Source organism: Heterocephalus glaber, unplaced genomic scaffold, assembly GCF_053883595.1.
Source record: "Heterocephalus glaber isolate CG9 unplaced genomic scaffold, H.glaber_assembly_v1.0 deba00000281, whole genome shotgun sequence".
Lineage (NCBI taxonomy): Eukaryota > Metazoa > Chordata > Mammalia > Rodentia > Bathyergidae > Heterocephalus > Heterocephalus glaber.
The window spans coordinates 30801229-30807693 of record NW_028258139.1 but is presented as its reverse complement, the minus strand read 5'-3'; the positions used below and the strand labels follow the sequence as shown (position 1 = coordinate 30807693).

General features: G+C 49.7%; 1 long non-coding RNA gene across 1 annotated transcript; it reads right to left on the bottom strand.

The window, feature by feature from the left end:
• Positions 1-491: 491 nt before the first annotated feature.
• Positions 492-5521, bottom strand: LOC101718260 (uncharacterized). Its single transcript, XR_002392208.2, has 3 exons — positions 4953-5521; positions 2024-2329; positions 492-1449 (listed from the first exon to the last, which is right to left on the bottom strand). It is a non-coding gene; the product is annotated as an uncharacterized LOC101718260 (long non-coding RNA).
• Positions 5522-6465: the final 944 nt, after the last annotated feature.

Genomic DNA, 6465 nt, shown 5'->3' with positions numbered 1-6465 from the left:
AAAGCTGAGTGCCAGAATGGGCACTCTTATTACATGCTTGCAATGAGTCCTTCACTTCCAGCAACCACTAGACACATTCTACTTATTCGGTGATTCAGTGGGATAGAGTTGTTTTCAAACACACACCTTTTTGTTGTAATTGAGATCCTGGGCACCTAACTTACCCTTTCTGATTTTGTTAAATGGGGATTTAGTTATGTTAAAGGAAGCAATGGTAGAATGTTCATGGGGCCACTGTGGGAATGGAGGTGATTACTCCGATTTCACACTTGACTTTATCATGATGCCAAGATCACAAGGACTGACTTCTCAGTGAATGACTGAAGTGGGTGTTGGAGACACCAGACTTGAGATGCTCCAGCCTTGCATGGTAGAGAAGGCCAAATCCACTCATGAGAACACAAAGGGCACTGGGCTGTGTGTGAGTCGGGAGAGATGTGCACATCTGCTCTACTGAGCCACTCACACTGCAGGCTCGAATTCTGAAATGGGACACTTAGTTAGTGAAGTGGCTTCTCAGAACTTTGTAAAATTCCTTAGCTCCAGGGCCCTTTGGCAACTCCAGAGGAGCTCTGATTCTGACATTTTCCTTGGCAGTGGATGGCCAGGTGATATTTGTTTCTCCTGAATTTCTTTCTCAATGACTGAATTCCCTGAAGGCAGCATTCTGCTTCTAGGTGCAATTCAGAATGTGTGTTTCACTTGGAACACAGCTGAGAGCTGGACCTCAGGCAGGACTTAGACCAGGGAAAGCTGTGCCAACACTGGGGGTGGGTGAGAGGGAAATACCTTCGTTCTCTTCCGGCTGGGCTTGAAGAAGGCAAGCTCTTTCTTCACCCTCAGGCGCTCATCCTCCTGTTGCCACTGGTTTCCTCATGGATGTCCTCCAGGAGCCTTCCTTATGGAGGTCTGCAGTCATTTTGGAGTAATTGGCCAGGTGCTCTGGTTGTACAAGGCATTTTCCATGCAGAAAAATGAACTTACAGACATTGTGTATCCTTTGGGCTGAGGTAAGCCAAGTGAGCCCAAAGGCATTTGGAGATCTGTGAGAGTGTATTAAACCTATCAGGAACTTGTGGGGTCCCGATCGTTGATTTAGAACCAGGGCCTTTTAGACCTGGGATCTTGAAGACATGCCAGGGTTTGGGAAGCTGTGACTGGCCCCAACAGGTATTTCTTGAGCATGTTAGTAAATGCTTGGCTGTCGGTGAAAGAAACTTAGTTTAGGAGGAATAAAGAGCAGAGGAGATTTATTGGCTCAAGCGCTTGGAAAGCCCAGGGTGGATCTGGGCTGTGGGGATGGCTGGAGGTCCTGGGCCTCTGTATCTCTCTTTCTGTCTCACTCCTGGTGAATCTCTGCATTGGCTGCCAGCACAAGGAAGCTTTTTCAATCTTGACAAAAAGCAGCGACTGGTGTTCCTCATTGTCACTGTCCTCAGAGCTGGGACCCTAGAAAAAGAGGGAGAGCATCACAATTCCAGCCAAGTACCAGGAATGACAGGACTAGCCTGGCTGGGGTCACGCACACTTCCTGAGGCAGCTCCTCCACCCAGGGCTTCTGATTGATCATCGCCTTGTGAGTGTGGTGTGTCCTTCTGTCCTCCTTCTAGAGCAGGGGTCCCATGTGTGAAGAAGCCAGGTGAATCGACTCTGTCTTTGCTAGAAGAGGATCAACTTCTTGAGTCACAAGGAACGGTGATCTTAGAATTATGTCTGAGATAACTTCACATCTCCATATGTTCGATTGAAGTCAAGGGAGAGTATCCTGAGGTTGCCACAAAAGCACTGAAAAGCCTGCTTCCATTTCCAACACCCTTTCTTTGTGAGGCAGGGTTTTCTGTAGGGACAGCAGCCTATGAGATTATGAAGTAGTCTGCACATAAGCAGCAGACTGGGTGCTGCACGGGACTGTCTAGTTGCAGGAAAACAAGCTCAGGGCTGCCCCTGATTCTGTGCTATGGTGAGTTGTATAATTATTTCATTATATACTGCAATGTCATAATAATAGAAATAAAGTGCTCACTATATGCAGTGTGCTTGAATCCTCCCAAACCATCCTGGTGCCATCCATGAAGCTGGTTCCTGGTGCCAAAATGTTGGAGATCACTTCTCTAGAGTGGTAGACTTTTTGCCATGGTTGTCTGAGGTGGACAGAATAATTCCTCCTTCAGCTGCAAAGATGTTCATGTCCTCACCCCCAGAGCCTAGTGAATGTGGCATGTTGTGTGGTGAGGAGGCATTAAGGTTGCGTTGCATTGAGAATGCTAATCGGTTGGCCTTAACTCCTGTGCTGGCTTATGCAAATAGGCTCTGTGTCATCACCAGGGCCCTAGGGTCGGGAGGAAGGCAGAGGAGGCAGAATGAGCATTAGAAGTTGGAGAAGGTGTGACAGTGGATTCTTTTAGATCCCTGCCTTGATCTGAGCCCAGTGAGACCCATTCTAGACTACTGGCCTCTGCAAAGAGGCAACAGGCTTGTGTTGATTTAAGCTGCTGAGTGTGCGTCAGTTTGTTACGAGCAACAGGAAGTGAGCTGCCCAATGTCCAGGACACTGCTCAGGTTTCCTTGCATCCAGGCGTGGCTGTGGCGAGGTCCTGAGTATTAGATGGAGCAGTTCCTGGTAACCTTATGCCCCCACCTCTTTTCCACTCCTTGTGGATGCTTCTCAGATCCCAAGATGTGGCTGCACCTTTCAGGAGGTGGAATGTGAGCGGAAGGAGCTGGGCCCAGGCCAGCCTTGGAATCCCTGCCTTTCCACTTTGCCCACTGTAACTCTGGGTGTGTTCAACACTCGAAGCTGGAGCCACTCCTAATGCCTTCCACAGGCACTGACACTAATGCTGAAGGAGCCTCAAAGACGCTGTGTCCACACAGAGAGGAGAGGGCATCCCACCCTGTCCCTAGCTCTTCCCCCAGGGCCTTTTCCACTGGTTAGCACAGTCACCAACCACATCTCCACTCTGTCACTTGTCACTTGCCTCTGCTGCCGGGGTCTGTCTGTACACAGCAACCTAACCCTCCTGGAGCAGCTGGAACACTCCCCACCCCCCACCCCACCCCTGCACACTCTCTGCACTCTGCGTGACCTTGGGAAGCAGCACTGGCCCCATTCTGCCTCTGTGGGACTCGCTCACACCCTGCCTGGCCTTCCCTCAGACCTCAGCCAGAAAAAGCTCAATGAGAACATAAGATTCAGTTAGCACTGAGGCCCTGTTTTAGGTTTCTCGGTGTGACTTTAGAGGGAATCATAATTATAGTAGCTAAAACATGGGACAGAAAATTCAGTGCTGTATTTTTTTTTGGGACAGGGGATCGAACTCCGGTCCTTCTGCTTGCAAGGCAGGCGGCGGAACCACTGAGCTAAATCCCCAGCCCTATATGTTTTAATTTCACATAATTTCCAGAACCCTAGCAGGTGGCTGTTAGTGTGATCTCCCTGATCTCCCTTTATAGGTAACCAAAAGCAGACACATTCAACCTGTATCCCATGGGTTGGACACCTTTTTATCCGTTAAAAATATATTAAAAGGAAGCTTTGATACTTGTATCCATTAACTACATCGTGGATTTTATGCATGGTTCAGGAGAATTTCTCCTCACACAGTGCGACCCAGGCAAGCCAGGTGTGACCAACTCATGGTAGCAGGTTGGGCAAGCCTGGTAAGTAACTCAGCAGCTAGGTAGGAAGCAATGTACAGAGCAGCAGCCTGACTGTGAAGCCAGCGTTGTGACCGTGCGGTGTCCGACTCCCAAGCCTAGCCGGTTTCATCTCAGTAGCACTTGGCACAATGCTGAGGCAGTTGTGATAAAGGGGTCAGGGCACCCGGCAGGGCTCCCTGGTATGTGGATGGGCACTGCACCCCTCAAGAGGCGTCATTCGCAACATCATCTGCAGTAATTGCAAACTCGCGTTGTGCAGTGTGTCGTCTGCACTAGTGTATGCTGCTCTGAGACCATGGGTCGGCTTAAGCGATAGCAGGAGGGAGCTCAGTGCAGAGCTGTTCAAAATTGTGATTGGAGTTGGTGTTGAAAATTAGGATTCAGGGCAACGAGCCAATGTAAGGGGAGACGGAACCAGGAGACCCCTGCCGGGGTGAGCTGACAAAACCTGTTGGTTTCTTTTACACTCAGACCTGTATCCGATGACTCTTATAAAAAGAAGGACAGGTTGGTTTTTCTTTTTTTCTTTTTTGGTACCAGGAATCCAACTCAGGACCTTGTGCTTTCAAGGCAGGCGTAGCACCACTGAGCTATATCCCCCGCCCAATTTTGCTTCTGTATTGTAAAAATAATACATGCTTATTTCAGGACATTTAGAAAGTATATATAAACCTGAATAAAAGAAAACCTGTTGTTGTACAACTCAGAGCAAAACCACTAATGTTTTCCGCCTCTCCCTGTGCACACCGAGATGCATTGATATGGATATAGAAAGGCCACTCTGCATTAGAGTCTCAGTCCTTCCCACACGGGACTGTGCTTTATGATGAGACTGTCAAGGCCTTGTCACCGCATGTGCAGCTGCTCTTCTCTGGGGCCAGGCTTAGGGCTGGAGACCTGGTTTTCCCCCTCTGGCCTAACAGATCTGTGTGATGCTATTGTCCCCAAGTGGATTTAAACTTCAAGCTTTCAAGTTGCTTGCACCGATCAAGTCCCAGGGGAGCAAGTTCTTGCGTGTCTCTTTCTTCTCTTCATCCTCAGCCCCTAGAACTGAGCTGGGAACCTAGCAAGTATTGACTTACTAGAATTAAATTATTAGAATTAAATTTCTAGTACTTTGGGGGATCACCAGGTTCCAAAATCATTTGCCTCTGAGTGACAAAAAATCTTTTCCCTTGCCTCTGCCAGGTTTGGAGACTGACGACTACAGTTCTGATTTAACGAGTGTTTGTTGAGTGCTTAGGGTATGTGGGCCCTGGGGTAGGCACGCACCCATGGAAGTAAGTTCTTACTTGATATTGTTAAAGGCCCTATGAAGTTCTGTCATCTTGATTTTCCACTCAAGGAGGATTGGGCTTGAGGTGTTAGGTGACTTTGCCTTGGTGGTGTTTTAATTAGTGGCAGAGCTGAAGATTATGTCCCTGTGGCCAGAGCCAGGAGGAGATCGCTAACGGAGCTGTCTGGGATCATAAAAGCAGACCTGAGATGCACGAGAGGCAGGGCCTGGGTGAAGTCTCCTCCAGCCAAGGAAGGAAGGGACTCGCTGTCCCCTACAGCTGTCTGAGCAGGGACGGAGCCGGTCTTGTGTCTGTCCTGGGCACTGAATGGAGCCACCTGTCATGTGTCTTTGGGGAACATAATGCTGCTTCAGGCACAGTCCTCTGAGAACTGAGAGACACGAATAGTCTCCAGCTGATAGAAGACGCGAGGCGCTAAGCCTCCCGGCCTTGGTTACAACAACACAGCACCACAACAGGCCAGTGTGACTGTGGCCTGTCCCCGCCACTCAGCAGGCCCCAGAACACCCAGGCTGCTACCTTAACAGCACTATGGTGGCGGTTTTCAGTTGAGCTTGAGAACTAAAAAAAGGCAGCCATGATGATCCCTCATTATCCCCTGAACACAGCATCCACCATGTGAGCTAGGACAGAGGGCTGCGATGGCAGTTGCTCACGAGAAGGCTGGCTGCATGGGAAAACTGTTGGAATGGACTCACCGGCTGCTGCAGCTGGGAGGAGCCCTGAGGGCTCTGGTTTCTTACCTCACAGAGGAGGAAAGTGAGGGGGCTCTGAGGTCAGCCAGAGTCACACAGCGACCACCTGTTGAACCTGGCTTCTCACCTGGGCCTCCTGCTTCTCTGTGCGGCTTCTCTGCCGTCTTGAGTATCTTAGCTGCATGGCTGTGTGACTCCAAGCAAGGACAGTATGTGACCTCTCTCCTCCCAGCTTGTCGGTGAAATGAAGGCACAAACAGTCACCAGCTTGTGACGGGCACACACGACTGCTCAGTCAACCAGAGTTTACATTTTTAGTTATTTATTTATTTTGGTACCGGGGATCCAACTCGGGTCCTTGCACTTGCGAGGCAAGCGGCAGAACCACTGAGCTAAATCCCCGCCCCCTACATTTAAAAATAGTATTATCATTGTCATTTTACAGATCTGCATATTCGTCCTAGTCATGCCTGCCCCGTCCCTGCCTGCTGTCCCAGGTGTGACAGAGGGCTTCCTGCCCAGAACGTGGGTTCGAAGTGCTGGGACCAGAAGGCCCCACAGCAGCTGCGATGTGGGCTGCATGCTCGGCCTAGACCGGTGGTTGAGTGGGTTGAGGCTGTGTGGTCTCTGCCTCGCTCAGGGTCCATGTCAGAAGCTCCCCACAGATGAGATTAGCTAAGTAAAAACCCAGTGATCCTGCTGTAAAATAGGTGGATGAAAAACCAAAGCAGAGAAAATGTCACCACCAACATGATTAGTGTGAGCAATCCATTTACACAGCACGAGTAGGTTTCAACTTCAGGTCAGGTGCT